General features: G+C 41.3%; 1 long non-coding RNA gene across 1 annotated transcript; it reads right to left on the bottom strand.

Moving 5' to 3' along the window:
* Positions 1–9480: 9480 nt before the first annotated feature.
* On the bottom strand, positions 9481–15107 carry LOC308318348. Its single transcript, XR_013964348.1, has 4 exons — positions 14915–15107; positions 14116–14142; positions 11782–11812; positions 9481–10892 (listed from the first exon to the last, which is right to left on the bottom strand). It is a non-coding gene; the product is annotated as an uncharacterized lncRNA (long non-coding RNA).
* Positions 15108–17651: the final 2544 nt, after the last annotated feature.

Consider the following 17651-nt stretch of genomic DNA (forward strand, 5'->3'; position numbering starts at 1 on the left):
TCCAGGTCAGTTACATTATGTATGTACGGCTTCTCACGGGCTTGAATGTTGTTTTTCACATATACAGCAACTCCACCCCCGTTACTGTTGGCCATGCAAGAATTGTTAGTGTAGGAAACGTTTCTGTTTCGCTTGAACATACTGTAGCCATCCAAATGGAGACTCTCAGCAACAAATGATCCATGCAGGTGAGTTTCCGTGAGACACAACACATCTGCTAGACCCAGCTCATGATGACTCTTTATGTCACTGATATGAGGTGCCAGTCCTTCTGTGTTGTGATGGATGATGGTGAGAGTGTCAGGCGTGTTCAGTGTTTGCGTGCTGTGAGCAAGTGGCATTATGTCCTCAAAGCTGAGTTGGGTCATGCTCTCGAGGCCTGCAGTGATTTCAGGGTTGGCATAGATTTTAGTCTCATCCATATCAATGATGTGCATTCCACTGAGAGAGGTTACTCTGCTGAGAGCTACGTAAGCCATACCGGGTTGAAAAATCTTTTTTAGGGACACTACAGCAGTAGAGGTTGTCATGCCTTGCACTTTGTGTATTGTACAGGCAAATGCGAGCTTCATGGGAAACTGTCTGCGTACTACGTGCTTCAGCTTTTCCTCTATCCTCTCGATGTACACAACATTATCAGGTCCTCCGCGTGTTTTATGACGGTGCCTCTGTCCTGCATTTGTATTGTCCAGCTCAAGCCCAAGCATCTTTGTATATATAGCACCATCTTTTTCACAGGTAACTATTCGGGCAATTTTACCAAATGTGCCGTTCACAAGTCCATCGTCCACATCAATGTTTCTGGTGATCATAACGCGAGCACCCACAGCAACTTGTAGTGTGTCTGGTAAGTCGTTCTTGGTTCCACGACATGGTTTTGCTTGTCTGGCCATTCTTCCTGATAATCTGTCCTTTCTATAGTCATCTGCATCAATGTTTGTGACATCAGAATGAAGCAGCGCTAACGTTTTTGCGTTGTGTTCATTGACCTCCTTATTAGTAGGAAAGATGTGAAGTACATCATTTGGGCAAAGTGCTGGTTCGGTGATGGCTTGTGAAAGCATATCTCTGTCTTGTTCAGACAAGGTATCTGACTTTAGTTTCACACGGATCCTGTTCAACGTCTCAGCATAAGCAATGTCATCCTTCTGACGCATGATCTCTGTCAATGTGATCATCTGAAATTGGTCGCGCCAAAGGTCTATCTGACATGATTCATAGACACAGAGAGGTTTAGCCTGTGAAATTGGTGGAATCTGATGGAAGTCTCCAACAGCGAGTACTGACATTCCTCCAAAAGGGTTTTGACTTCCTTTGATTTGTTTTAGTCTGGCATCTACATAGGCAAAGAGATTCTTTGAGACCATGGACACTTCATCAATGACAATAATTTCAGCATTTGAAAGCTCTGCTCGCACTTCATCCAGTTTGTTGCCAAGTCCTGGGAATGGAAGTTGAATGGATCTTGGTAGCTTAAAGATGGAATGCAACGTTTTGCCTAAAATGTTGAAAGCTGCCGTACCGGTGAATGCGGTTAACAGAACAGTAGGCTGCGATATGTCAGTTTCCTCACGATTTCTTTCGAGCCTGGACAATATCTTGGATGCCTCTGAATAGATGCATTTGATTAGATGTGACTTCCCTGTTCCAGCACCACCATTTATATACCAGAAAAATGGCTCTGAGGGTAGATTACAAACACGCTTCATGCACCAGTCTCTAACTGTGTAGAATATGCATGCTTGCTTCTGGTTCAGACCTTGATACATTTGGCGTAATACTACAGGGTCTATCTGAAAGGTTTGTATCATCGGTGCAGCTGTTGTAGCTTCAGACTCAACGCTATAGTCTGGGACATCTTCTTGTTCATGTTGGTCATCCAAATGTTGTGTTTCGCGTTCTGCGATACATTCCAACCTCACCAGTTCAGATTCAGGAGCCAGATTACACCATTCATCTTGCATGGGCCCGTTCTGCTCATATTCGTCGATGGCACTCTGGATCTCTTCACTGTGTTTTTCATATTTATATTTGTTTTCCTTGACAATGAGAAATACTGGCTGGAGTTGGTTTGAACCAGGTAGCTGAACACAGGCGCTATGCAAGAAGGACTGGTATGTTTGAAAGTTGTCACTTTTCAGCTGCGACTCTGAGCGGTGTGGGAGGTACAGTTTGAGTAGTGTGCCAAAATATCCCTCAGGATTCTTTTCCTCTGAGACGTGGTAATATCTGATGATGGCAGGTTTCCCCTTTGTTCTTTTCTTCACAAATCCCATCTCATTAAGTAGAGGCACAACATCTTTAGCTGTGTATTTCTGCCTGCCATAGACAATATTGCAAGTGGAAGAAAAATCAGCCAAGCACATCACCTCAAAGTCTGGACGTTCAGGTCTAGCATGGTATTTTTCAATTAACCCCGTCATCCACACATCTTCTGAGTCTGGTATAGTGTTCTCCAAGCGTGATTGGGGATAACTCATTTTCAGTCTATTGTCATCTGTTGGTATGAAACGGATACTGCGTGAAGACCTCTTCATTTTTATACCACATACACGAGTTACACACTCCTGAGCGCTGACCTCTCTCATTTTGGTGTACGCCTGCATTACTTGCATCATTTCCCCACGTTCGTCTAGGTTGGCATTGTCTTGATTTGAGTTTTCAATCATTGTTTTGAGATACTGGCTCATCCCGTGCTCAGCTTTGGTGACGTAGGCTGTGATGTACATGATACACGAGTATGCATTCAGAATGTACTGGATATCAATATTGGCATCCCAGGCATCAAGAATATAAGGATTGTATGGGTTCACCATGCATTCCTTTGGATCACGTTTCAGTATAACCTTATTGGAGCTGGTCAGTGATTCGAGATATTTTGTATACTCTTCCATGCTTAAATTACATGCAGCCAGTAGCTGTGGTAAATCCAGAGATTCAGTTTGAGGGTCGTCAAGCAACTCAACCACTGGTTTAAGCTTCGTCTTAGCTGCACTGAACTGCTTAGGATCTGTAGGTCTCGTTATCATGGTCTCACTCGCAGGGGGTTTAGGAAATCCAAATCGGCAGCCAGGTTTGTTGTTTTTGCGACATGACTTGGAGTGATTTCTGCTGTGTGTCTGAAGCTCTTTAACCTTTCTGTATAGTTCTGGCTCAGTATTTGGGTCAGGCAACCGGGCTGTAACGTACTTGTCAATAAAATTGCACACAGTCTCATCAGAGTCCTCATCATACACGGGTGCACCCTCTATCCATAACAAACAGTGAACATGAGGTGAGCCACGACTCTGATACTCTAAACGATACCAGTAATCTACAAGCTTGCCAAGCGGCTGCGCGGCACTCAGAAACAGTTTGAATAATTCATCAACACGTTTATCAAACATGCGCATTGTTGTAACCGGATTGCTTCGTAATATTTCACACTTTGTTGCCCAGTCAAGTTCTTCAAAATTAACCTGTTCACCTTGTTGTTTCTTAATTGCTTCAATCACCTGAGGCCATCTCATCTCTGCAGCAGAAGCAGTACCAAACCAAGTCGGTTTTCCTAATTGTCTGATGGTAGCAAACAGATCTCTGGTTGTTTTCTCCCAATAGGCAGGGGTTCCTCTCAGTGGCTGCATGAATCTGATTGCCTCTTTGTTTCGCACCAGTTTTTGAACCTCGTGTTTGTCTTGCAGCATCCTGGAGGTTATTTTGCGTCCATCTCGTGTCTTAGGCTTTCCTTTACGCAGTTGTATTGACATACTGGAAGTAGCCAAATGTATTTCTGTTACGAATTGTGAAAAGAACAAATAATTTGTATCTCTGGCAAAACGACTATCTACAGAGGTAAGCCTTGATTTAAAATAACTGCTGGGTGTTAACCTAATGGGTCTTGCATCATCAAATGTGTTTACACTAGTGGGAAATTGCACTGGGAATGCCATAGACTCAAGCTTAGGTGTTCTGAAAAAGTTGACCGGCTTATTACCTTCAGCAGGCGCAATACAGTAAATTCCTTCACTGAACGATAATAGCTGGTCTGCAATGTCAATTGGCTGTAGACAAGATTCGAGGGCAATGCCACCAGTTGGCTGTTCACCCTCTTGTTCTGTATCGTTTGAGTGATCCTGTTGTTGATTGTCATTACGAGGCAGGATATCGATATGTTGTTCCTCACCAAGACTATCGTGTGGCTGATTCAGTGCATTTTGCTCACACCTGTCAATGTCCCTCAATGCATCATCATCATACTCATCATCTTCCATGATATCATCAATTTGATTGTCACCTTCTTCCTCGTCGTAAATTGTCGGGTCACACAATTCGGCCTCATCTCTGATAGTTATGTCCTTATACTCGGGGTGAATTTGTTTTAAAGTGTGCAATGCCTTTAAAATTTTAGACATAGTGACAGTCTGGAACAATTGATGTCCTTTGTAGTGCAATCGTCTCTTCAACTTTACTCTCATCACTTGAGAATCACTTCTAAGTCTGGGTAAAACATTGACAGTCGCCTCTACTTCAGATGGCACACATACTACATTACCGCATAGTGATCTCTGCTGGCCTTTGGGAAGAGGTATGATTTTAGCAAATGTTAGGTACTTGGATGAAATATGCCTCTCCAATATGTTAAGATCAGACAATTCAGGGGGGATTTCTACCAGCTCCAAATTATTAGCCATAGCAAGTGGTGGCATGTGCCCTCTCTTAAGATAGTCATGGCAGGTGGCACAGATCCATTCTTGCTTCCTCTCATTGGGTACTGTGCAATGTTGTGGTTCTCTGCATACATCATTGCAAACATGAACATATTTTCCTGTCAAGCAAGCAGACACCACATCTGGATTTTTTACGTAGTCTGTCCTATTGCAGTGTTTTACTCGATCTGGAAACAATGCTCTATGGCATACTGTGCAGACATTAGTGGGGCCATCTTGTATGCTTGTTCTAAAAGCAGATATGGCTTGTTGCATTACAATGTTACGTTGTTGTGCACGTAGTGCATCTTCTTGTCTGTATTGTTGTATTATTTTCCGTGTGCAACGCATCTTATGAAAGAGTCTATATGCTGCTTCGCTGTGATATCTTTTATAAATATAAGCATTACATTTCTGTAAATGAAGCCGTCTGAAATCTGGGTCATTTTTGTATCTGTGTTGATTGATTCGTTTCATGATTTCAATATGTTTGAGTTTAAATTCAAGATCATTTTTGTATCTGTGTTGAATGTGTTGTTTCTTTCTGAGTCGAAATTCAAGATCATTTTTGTATCTGTGTTGACTGATTTGTTTCATTGTTTGCATATGTTTCATTTTAAATGCACTATCATTGGAAAAACGCTTGTTAATATACAACTTTTTCCTTTGTCTATACAATTCGCATTTAGCATACAAAGCCCTTTCTTTCACGTTTTTTGTTTCCTTTCTCTGTACTGTTTTTTGTTGCTTTCGTACTTTTGGTTGCTTTATGCCAGTTTTTTGTAATGCAAGTTTTTCACAAGTCCTCTTAAATTTTCGTCTTTTACCTTTGGACAATTTTGACATGTGTGCTATCTGGTCCTTGCTCATGGTGAATTTGAAAGATTGTCCAGTCACAAACTTACAGGAAGTCATACTTTGAGATGCTTCAGTGTGAGTTAAGTTAGTGTGTGGGGTTTTAAAATCTGCACTTGATAATTGATTGCAAGTGACATTACAATGTTTATGATCAACAGCAGACGTTATGTCAACCTCCGGTTCAGTCATAGGTGATAATAAAGCACTGTCATCAGTACACTCAATATTGCCGGTGTGAAAATACTGTTCTGCAATCCCATCAGACATTTCTGACAATGAATGTTTAGCCTGCCTGTTTGTGCTGTAGACATCTGTGTTTGATGTTGTTGGAATTTCTATTCCAGAGTCTGCAATAGTAACATGACTGTTATCCAGGTTGTCACTGTGAAATCCTACAGGAATGAGTTCATACATGCATGTTGGTAACGTCTCAAACACCAGTTGGCACTCAATAATCCTCTTAATCATATCTTTCAACTTTGTGAATGTAAGCATTACAGCAGTGCCTAAGTGTTGATAATAATATTGACATGGTAATCCATCAGGACTTCTAGAGTGTGGGTCAAAGAAACCAAATTGTCCTGATCTGTTCCTGAACACAGCAATTACTAAACCACTCATTACCAGCAATGCATAGTTCACGTCTTTTAGCAAACAGCTAAGTCCTGCTTCTAGATTTAGGCACTTTTCTGCATAATGAGATGGAGGGTCTCCAAAGGTTCCATACTGGGAAAGATCATGATGCTTTGTTACATGGTAGTCATGGTCGCGGGCAGACACTTTGTCCGGTAGATCATCTATAGCTAGATGATCATGAGCAATTTTATTCTTTATTTTAGGTAAAGATGCACCATCTTCACCTTCGTGAGCTTGTAGATCGGCTGTTTTTCTGACTTTCGCATCTAACTGACGCTTGACCTCTGTGTACATGGTGTCGCCCTTTTGCAATACAAGGTCCAGGTTTGCTGCTGTAATGTGTTCTTCCTCATGAAGGAATGCCAGAAATGTTAGAGAACTACAGGCACACTGCTTATTCCTGGAAAAGACATGGTATTTAGTGCTGTTTTGACTATGAGATGCTGCAACACTTGTCTCATCAGAATGGCCTTTGTGTTGAATACGGTTAGATGTCCTTGGTACATGTCTAACTTTAGGCACATGTTTGACAGCATCAGTGGAAGACATCTTCTGTAATGGTGTTTTATTGCTGTGGGGTGCACATTGTATTTGTTGACCTGCTGTGACATTGTCAGAAACATGCTCTTTAACCCAGTGTGTTGTTGTTGGAATTTCTATTCCAGCTCGTGGTGACAGGTCGATGGAGTCGGCAATAGTAACATCACTGTTGACCAGGTTGTCACTGTTAAATCCTACAGGCATGAGTTCATACATGCATGTTGGTAACGTCTCAAACATCAGGTGGCACACAATAATCCTGTTAATCATATCTTTCAATGTTGTGAATGTAATCATTACAGCAGTGCCTAAGTGTTGAGTATCTTCATTATATGGTAATCCATCAGGCCTTCTAGAGTGTGGGTCAAAGAAACCAAATTTTCCTGATCTGTTCCTGAACACAGCAATTACTAAACCACTCATTACCAGCAATGCATAGTTCACCTCTGTTAACAAACAGCTAAGTCCTGCTTCTAGATCTAGGTACTCTTCTGCATAATTAGATGGAGGGTCTCCGAATGTACCGTACCGGCGAACATGCTGTGTTACGTGGTAGTCATGGTTGAAGGCAGAAACTTTTCCCGGCAGTTCATCTGTAGCTAGATGAGTATGAGCAATTTTATTCTTTGTAGGTAACTGTTCCCCTTCGTGAGCTTGTAGATCGGCTGTTTTTCTGACTTCTGCATCCAACTGCTGCTTGACCTCTGTGTACATGGTGTCGCCCTTTTGCAATACAAGGTCCAGGTTTTCTGCTGTAATGTGTTCTTTCTCATGAAGGAATGCCAGAAATGTTATAGAACTACAGGCACATTGCTTATTCCTGGAAAAGACATGGTATTTAGTGCTGTTTTGACTATGAGATGCTGCAACACTTGTCTCATCAGAATGGCCTTTGTGTTGAATACGGTTAGATGTCCTTGGTACATGTCTAACTTTAGGCACATGTTTGACAGCATCAGTGGAAGACATCTTCTGTAATGGTGTTTTACTGCTGTGGGGAGCACATTGTATTTGTTGACCTGCTGTCACGATTGTATCCTTAACACAGTATGTGATGTTGTCAGAAAAACGCTCCTTAAACTCCTGCTCACCCATGGGTCCTACACGCTTTTTAAGATAATGTGTCAAATTCTTAGATAAACAGTCTTTATGGCAATGCACTTTAGCATCCTTCTGCTCGCTCATAGGTGATACAGCACTGTCATAAATACACTTGCTTGTTTGATATTCTGTACAATGTCCTACAATCACATCAGACATTTCTGACAATGAATGTTTAGCCTGCCTGTTTGCATGGTGTTTGATGTTGTTGGAATTTCTATTCCAGCTCGTGGTGACAGGTCAATGGAGTCGGCAATAGTGACATCACTGTTATCCACGTCGTCACTGTGAAATCCTACAGGCATGAGTTCATACATGCATGTTGGTAACGTCTTAAACAACAGTTGGCACTCAATAATCCTGTCAATCATATCTTTCAATGTTGTGAATGTAATCATTACAGCAGTGCCTAAGTGTTGAGTATCTTCATTATATGGTAATCCATCAGGCCTTCTAGAGTGTGGGTCAAAGAAACCAAATTTTCCTGATCTGTTCCTGAACACAGCAATTACTAAACCAGTCATTACCAGCAATGCATAGTTCACCTCTGTTAACAAACAGCTAAGTCCTGCTTCTAGATCTAGGTACTCTTCTGCATAATTAGATGGAGGATCTCCGAATGAACCGTACTGGGAAAGATCATGATGCTTTGTTACATGGTAGTCATGGTCGCGGGCAGACACTTTGTCCGGTAGTTCATCCGTAGCTAGATGAGTATAATCAATTTTTTTCTTTGTTTTAGGTAACTGTCCCCCTTCGTGAGCTTGTAGATCGGCTGTTTTTTTTACTTTTGCATCTAACTGACACTTGACCTTTGTGTACATGCTGTCGCCCTTTTGCAATACAAGGTCCAGGTTTGCTGCTGTAATGTGTTCTTCCTCATGAAGGAATGCCAGAAATGTTAGAGAACTACAGGCACACTGCTTATTCCTGGAGAATACATCGTATTTAGTGCTGTTTTGACTATGGGATGCTTTAACTCTCGTCTCGTCAGATTGGCCTTTGTGTTGAATATGAGATGTCCCCGACAGATGTCCAACTTCACTGTGACTAACCTGTTTTACAGCATCAGTGTAGTACATTGGTTTCACATCATTGCAGCTGTGGGGAACATGCATTTGTTGACCTGGTATCACATCGTCAGATAATTTCAACTTGGACCAGTGTTGTTTTTTAGCTTGACTTTTTTTCCCTTTCCTCGGCATGGTAACGTTTGGTTCTTGTAGGCTATTTGTCACACTGGTAAACCTTAAATATTGCGTATAAGTTTGTGCTTTGCAATGTTTTTATGGTAACTTAATAGGGACTACGATATTCACAAATATCTTCAGAGAATGTAGTGATTGATACAGTAGGCTACAGTTCACTAGCAACTTGTTCTATAGACACCCAGAAAATTATGAAACAATTGTAATATAGGACCAGACGTCAACTGTAGTTTCACAGAATTCTAGGTAATATACCAGATGTGAGCTACTGAAAACCACAATGCAATCTCAATCACTGAGGGACATTCACTATAGTACCAAACAGAAGCAAGTGATTTGTCACACGTCCACTTGTATTATCTCACTTTCTAAACAATGTAGGCTACAACAGTATTAATAAGCAGTTTAGTTTAAAGAACTGTTCAAAAGAGGAAATGTGGTCAAGTTTGCAATTAATTTAAAAAAACGGGCTGCATTTAATGCAATACAGGCAATGTTAGACTAAACGATTAGTGCACCAAACAAATACCAGTCATTCATTAAATCAGTGTATCTATAAGGCAGTATAGACAGTTAATATAGATATGAACACTACCTTTGTAGATTTAGTATTTGATCAAAGATTAAACTAAATGTATAGGAATGTGGAAATGACCGTTTTGTTTTGAACCAATGAAATGTTTCTCAAATGTTAGCACAAGCAACAAACCTTCAAGTAGTGCTGATTAAATATTCAGTGATAGCTTAACAATATAGTGATGATTAGGAAAATTATCTTGGTAATGTATACACTTAATATAGCAGTTGGGCTACTTCAGTTGATGGACCGCTGTTCAATAGAGTGATCACAGACAGGTCCACTTGTCAGAGCTGCAAATAGTTTAACTATCAAACAGAATTCTAAACAAGCCTATTGAACCACCATACATTTATTTTTACTCAAGTATATTTTACTATACAATGTATAAAGAAGCTGAACAATAAAGAGAGGTTGGCCTTGCTAGGAGTATATACTGTACTAATGTTAAGAGTATTTCTAAACAGTTTGTGAAATGTGTTTGCTTTGATGATCCTGGTCCAGTACGCAGTCCGGTCCTGGTTCAGTATGTAGAGTGCAGACACCAAGCTGATCGAGTTGAGGCTGCGTTCGGATCCAGATAGTGGATAGCCAGAAACAAATAATTTCAAAAATGAATGTATACGGAATGTAAAAACTATCACTCAGGAATGTGGAAATGGTGTTTAGGTGGATGGATGTTTAACCAAAACAAAAGGTGAATAAACAAAGATGGCTCAAAGGTGTGGCAATACAAATGTCTCAAAAAGCTGTATCCAAGGTTTCAAGGTTTCATATCAGGGTTGCATCAAAAGTTGTATCAAGTTTCATATCAGGGTTGCATCAAGTTGCGTTTCAGGGTTGCATCAAAACTTGTATCAAGTTGCGTTTCAGGGGTTGCTTAAGGGAGCAGAGCAAGATCTCTCAGAGTTGCTCCCAACTCTGAGACTTCTCTGAGCGAGATAGAGAAAAGGTAGAGACAAAAGACAGAGAGGCAGCAGGGAGATAGAAGGGTTTGGGGTGTTGGATTAAGAGAAAAACTGTATCCAAGGTTTCATATCAGGGTTGTATCAGGTTTCATATCAGGGTTGCATCAAAACGTGTATCAAGTTGCGTATAAGGGGTTGCTTAAGGGAGCAGAGCAAGATCTCTCAGAGTTGCTCCCAACTCTGAGACTTCTCTGGGCGAGATAGAGAAAAGGTAGAGACAAAAGACAGAGAGGCAGCAGGGAGATAGAAGGGTTTGGGGTGTTGGATTAAGAGAAAAACAGGATCCACTGGAACCCAGGGTTCACTGCGCAAGGTTTACCTGAAAAAAAGAATATTCATAGTCACATTTATACAAGTATATCAGTAACATAAATGCATAATGTTGCTGTCGGGAAGAAACCTTGTGTTGTTTGCTAAAGCAACTAACTCCACCTCTCATGGAATATATAAAGTTACAACACAAACTTTGCTAGCATAAACAGTTTACAAAATCTCATTGCTTATACATCTTTCTTTGAGATTTACAATAAAAAATCAGATCTTTTGAAAATCATGAGATTGGAGCAGAATCTTCCCCACAGGATTAATAAGCCTTATGTAGTCAGTTACTGTACTGTATAGAATATGCAATTGCTAATTACATCAACCATAGTATTCAATATTTAAAGTATAATGTGTGTTCCATCGTACAACAGTGGTGTGTGCTGCAAATAGCAGTTCTACAAGCTCAGAATGTGGCCATTTGGTCAAAGGGTCCCTAACCAAAACATCTGCCCCTCCACCATAAACATAAGTATGTTTTTAAGCTATAAAGCTACAAATTCACAAGTCACGTTGTGAGCTTGTCGGTCTGCTATTTTTGCTAATCATACAGGGCTTAAAGGCCTATTCATAGTGTGGATTTTCGGTGGCGAGGTGACCACCGGAGCTGAAATAGCGTGGAGCGGTGGCGAGTAAAAACAGAGAGTAGGGCTGAGGCGGTGGCCGTGGTATGCTCTTCACCGCGGCTCAGTGACGTCATGTTGTAGTTCGGTGGTCACCTCACCACTGAAAGTCCATACTAGGAATAACGCCTAAGTGGTTACTATGTGTCAAAATTGTGTGTGTGTGTGTGTGTGTGTGTGTGTGACATCACTTCTTGCACCTATATTCAACTTGAATACAAATATTGTGTAAAAACATCATCAGTGTTGATAACTAATACTTACTCAAGTGTAGGTCAACAGCAACCAGCTAAGTCTGCAGAATGAAAAGGAGAAAATCAGCAATTACTTAATTGTTCAAAGAATATTTTTCTTTTGTGTTGTTAACCCATTGAGATCTGGCACCAGATTCTACAATATGTCTTCCAAAACCTTATCAGTGGTTCTCAAACCATTTCATGTCAAGGACCCAGAGAATTATCTGTATTTTGCCAGACCCCATCTGAAAATATGTTGTAGCAGGGACCCCCCCAGAAGCAAAGATTTGAGTTAAAGAAAACAAGCTACAAGCTCGTAGCGCAGCACTCAGAGCATGTAGATCTGCCATTTTTCAGGTAAAGTTTATAGTCATGGTTAAAAGCTATAGGGTGTACAAAGAGGCTCTACGCACACCAAAGTCCTTGTGGCGGTGCCGTCGCACGGGAGATAACTGTATAGGAGATCTTGAATGAACAAGAAGGTGGCCGCACACACCAATAGCCAGAGTACCAATATTTATTCGGACAGCAGGTAAGACAAATATCCAACGTTTCGGCAGTTAAGCCTTCATCAGGGAAAAAAAAAAGCTATAGGGTGACAGAGATGTGTCCTCAGGTCTAAATGGGTTAATCATTTCCTGGTAAAGGAGTAAAGTTCAATGCACACTGCTGCATATTTCTAACTAAATGGCTTACATTGTAACAGCTTGCATTGAATCAATCTGCTCCAATTTAAACACTTCACACAGTTTCAACCTATCGTTCAATTGGCCATCACTAACACATTGCTATCCTCTGCGACAAAGTGGGTAGGCAGGAATGGTGTCATCTTATGAGTATTAGTGATGACCACTTAAAGCTAGGTTGACAGTTATTAAAGTAATTTAAGGCAGTGGTTCTCAAAGTGGGGTCTGGGTTGCGGAAACCCCCAGGGTTCCTTGAGGGGGTTCCCAGCAAAATAAAAATGTAAGCACTTCAACAGACTTTGGCCATTTGAAAATGGCAAATGAGCATGCAGGTCTGTTTAAAAAGAAAATTGTGTTCCTGGCACATATTTTCATACTTTTTTTGGGGCCCTTGAAATCAAAAAGTTTGAAAATCACTGACTTTTTTTTATATATATATCTTTTATCCCACGATTTTGTAACCCATTTTTCACCCCTGTGTCAATCATCTAATGTGATCCTGGGCTCTACACACCCTCCGCCAACCTGGGGAGAGCAACGGACTTAACTCATGCTTCCTTCATGCTTTAGTGTCCAAGTTGCTCCTTTACACCTGACAGGGGGGAGTTTCCCTGGTTGGACGTAGCGCGTGGAAGGAACACGTTATTCCAACCAGTTCCTTTCCCCTCCATCAGGCGCCCCGGCTGGCCAGGGGGAGGCAGTTTAGAGACCAGGATTACTGCATGTTTTTGTGAGGGTACCTACCCTAGGGGACACGGGGAGAACATGCAAACTCCACACAGAAAGGCCCTTTTGCCAACCCCGCCTCGGGTATGGGCACTGATGACGTGGAGGAGGAAACACGCCGCCAGCACCCACAGCGCCCCGAGCGGGAATCGAACCCAGGACCTAGCTGTGAGGCGACAGCACTACCAACTGTGCCTCCGTGCCCCCACTGACCTTATTACTTAATATCCTAAAATACTAAAACGTCAACCACATTAAATCAGTAAGGCGCTGATTTCACATTTACATTAAATATGGTTTGTATTCAATCCACTGGGAGAAAAAAGTATTGCACCTGTACTACCTGCATGATGCATGTGAATAAAACCTGTAAACCTCAGTAGATTTGTGATATCAGCTGGTAAATAACATAATGGTAATAATAATGGTAAATTGAATGTCACCCATTCACATCCCACATTGTGAGCTTGTAGATATATTTTCAGTGATTGACGATGCATACATCTGGGTTAAATCGTGAGGATTGTACAGTACGCAATGGCATTCCAATACAGTTTAGCGTTCAATGATTCTCAACCTTTTTAACTTCATGGAACCCCCAGTTTGATATGCATTATGCCACAGAGCCCCATTTGATCCAAATTAATCTATATCTCTGGGATCCCAATCTTCACTGTAAAATGCTGTGTCAATGTATCACCCTGTGTGAAGTGTGGAAGAGAATGCAAATCGCACATAGGTCTATTCACCCATACCCGACACTTCACCAAAAGCAGAAAACCATAGACAAAAGGTCTTCCGGCTCGGGGCCATCTGGATCTCGAGGGAAGGCAATATGGAGGCAACGGGAGGCGATATTGGCAAGCTTTCCCCGAGATTCCAGTGATGTTTGGTAGGCCATTCATTACCCATTTATCTGCAAATATTAGGCTGATACAGTTAATACTTACTCAGAAGGTAGGGTGGTGTCGTTTGATCTGCAGATTGAAGTAGATAGAGGAAATTATTCAGTTTGTAGTTGCTATACATGCAGAATTAGTATTTATTCATTTCCATTATTTTCTTTTTTAACCCATTGTGGCGGGAACTTTTGGTGTTGGCATTATGTTATGCTTTAGCTATTGAAAAATAGCAGATCTACAAGCTCATAGTGCGCCACCGAGTGGCGCGCTACGAGCTTGTAGGTCTGCTATTATTGAAAAACCACTGACATAGAAACATTTTTTCAGAAAACTGTCAGGATGTAGAAGACATTTTTTGAATCTGATGTCAGGTCAAAATTGGTTAATAATAATTTGAAGATCTTCAAAAACCGTAGGTTAGGTTTTAGAAGGCATTTTTAATTCAACAGTATAGAATACACTGTCTGATAACAAATAAAAGGCTAAACTTAAATGACCAAATCAGCAACATTTTTTGTGTGTTGCAAGCTTGTAGATCTGCTATTTTTACAATACTAATAATAACATTAGGCAGCAGGGGGGCCACAGCGTTCTACAGGGAGGGAGGAATAATGTGATGTTGGGTCACCAATTCACGTTTTCACAATCTCCACCTGCTGCATATTTGAAACACCTCATCAACACTCAAGTGACGTTAGATTTGTCTGTGAGCAGACAGTGGTAACAGTGCATCCCATGGAGAGTAGATTGACATTCAAGGGACCCTAAGGTACCGACCTCCCAAGTACAGAACAGGTAACCGAACTGGAAAATAAACTACACAACATGCCCATTTATCTATACTTACTCAGATGTAGGCAGGATAGTAATTTCATCTGCAAAATGAAGGAGATCAAAATAAGCAATTAATCAGTTGTTTATTTCCAATATAAAAAACACTGTTGCAAGTAAAAAGTCTATATTGCTACAGTACCAAAGTAAAAAGTACTCAATTGTTTAAAATTAGCCAATCTACAAGCTCACAACTCACCGTGATGCAAAGGAGGGGGGGGGGGGGGGGAGAGAGAGACAGAGTTTAGATAAAACCATGACATACAAGGTGCTATGACAAATGTACAAGATGTCATGGTCCCCAAATTGACACTAATTGACCCCCAGTTGAAAAGATACAGGGACCCTGGACCATAAGAACACGTTTAATTTCAAGGACCCCCAGTTTGACATGCATTAAGTATTAACTACATTTAATGTCATTTCTATCTCTGGGGCCCCCAATTCATATAAAAGGATTGTAAGACTTTACAGACCCATAAGGGTCCATTTGGTTCCTAACTATCATTTAGCTGGGGACCCCCTTCAACTCAAGGACCTCTAGGGCAGTGATACTCAACCTCAGGCCCGCGGGCCACATCAGGCCCGCGGGACCATTATGACTGGCCCACCAATGAAAATCTAAAAAAAAGAAAAGAAAATCTGGAAAATGAAATAAAAATAAATAAATCTGAATGAAGTTATCTTTAATTACATTATTATAAGTAATACTATTAGAGTTGTAATATTACTCGAACGAAATAGACAGAATTCTATTTTATTTGAATGATGAAACCCAGCTGCCATTAATAGTTCTTCACTTATAGCTATCTATTTTCAGGTAGATTGTTTTATTTTACTCAGTCAGCCATATCACTACTCATTTTTTTTTCATGAAAAAGGTCATAGCTGGGTAATCTATTTTCAGGCAAATTGTGTTTATTGTATTTTATTTTACTCAGCCAAAATTTATTTTCTGTTAACCAACTTGCTGGCTGGCAGGCAGGCAGACAGCTACTCATAGACAGGCAGACAGACAGCTACTCATGGAGAATTGGACAGGCAGGCAGGCAGACAGCTACTCATAGACAGGCAGACAGACAGCTACTCATGGACAATTGGACAGGCAGGAAGGCAGACAGCTACTCATGGACAATTGGACAGGCAGGAAGGCAGACAGCTACTCATAGACAGACAGACAGACAGCTACTCATGGACAATTGGGCAGGCAGGCAGACAGCTACTCATGGACAATTGGACAGGCAGGAAGGCAGACAGCTACTCATAGACAGGCAGACAGACAGCTACTCATTAACAATTAGGCAGGCAGGCAGGCAGACAGCTACTCATAGACAGGCAGACAGACAGCTACTCATGGACAATTAGGCAGGCAGGCAGACAGCTACTCAGACAGGCAGACAGACAGCTACTCATGGAGAATTGGACAGGCAGGCAGGCAGACAGCTACTCATAGACAGGCAGACAGACAGCTACTCATGGAGAATTGGACAGGCAGACAGCTACTCATAGACAGGCAGACAGACAGCTACTCATGGACAATTGGACAGGCAGGAAGGCAGACAGCTACTCATAGACAGACAGACAGCTACTCATGGACAATTGGGCAGGCAGGCAGGCAGACAGCTACTCATAGACAGACAGACAGCTACTCATGGACAATTGGACAGGCAGGAAGGCAGACAGCTACTCATAGACAGGCAGACAGACAGCTACTCATGGACAATTAGGCAGGCAGGCAGACAGCTACTCAGACAGGCAGACAGACAGCTACTCATGGACAATTGGACAGGCAGGCAGGCAGACAGCTACTCATAGACAGGCAGGCAGACAGCTACTCATAGACAGGCAGACAGTAAGACAGCTACTCATTGACAGACAGACAAATAACTACTCATGGACAGACAGACAGGCAGGCAGGCAGGCAGGCAAAGAGATACTCATGTTATGTTATTATAACAGCTACTTATGTTATGTGCAATAATTTGTGCAGTTATGGAAACAGCTCTTTGTGTTTATGCAAGAAAATGTAACACATTTATTTATTTACATATTGTGTGCATGCACAATGTACTTTGATACATTTTGCGAAAATAAAGCAATTGAAAGAGAGAAGTTATCAAGTATCATTAATGTCGTAATTTTATCTACTGGCCCCTGGCCCCTTGCCATTTTTGTAATGTGGCCCACAGGTAAATCTATTTGAGTATCCCTGCTCTAGGGGTCCACGGACCCCACTTTGGGAACCACTGCTATAGCTTTTCTGTGCACATGTGTCACGTGACATCACATCATTAATGACTGTCGTACTGGGAGGAAAAAAAACACTGCTAGCAAAAGGCTACTGTGTTAGCTATTAGTTAATGACATGAAAACTACTTCACAGATTAAAACCCGTTTAATACAATTAATTTATAGACATGTATGACTCAACGTCATAACAGTCAGCAACACGCAGTGTTTGTGTGTTCCTCTTATGACGGCGGGGAGCTAATTAGCCTGGTAGCTAATTGTTAGCAAAATAAACTCAAAATAAATAGCATGACAAATGAGAGCAAAAACGGACCTAAAACAACGGGACAAAGACAAGTAATGGTTTCGGGTCTGTTGTTTAACAAAGTAATGAACTGGGACAAACGCAATGTGTTCATTTAGGTGTTAAATTAATATAATATGTACTGTACACAACAGAGCTGGGACGTTACTTACCAGTGGCAGTTTTCCAAACAGGAAGTGGTGTGGTGTTGCAGTAAAAG

Source organism: Protomyctophum bolini (assembly GCF_963924005.1).
Source record: "Protomyctophum bolini genome assembly, chromosome: 7".
NCBI lineage: Eukaryota > Metazoa > Chordata > Actinopteri > Myctophiformes > Myctophidae > Protomyctophum > Protomyctophum bolini.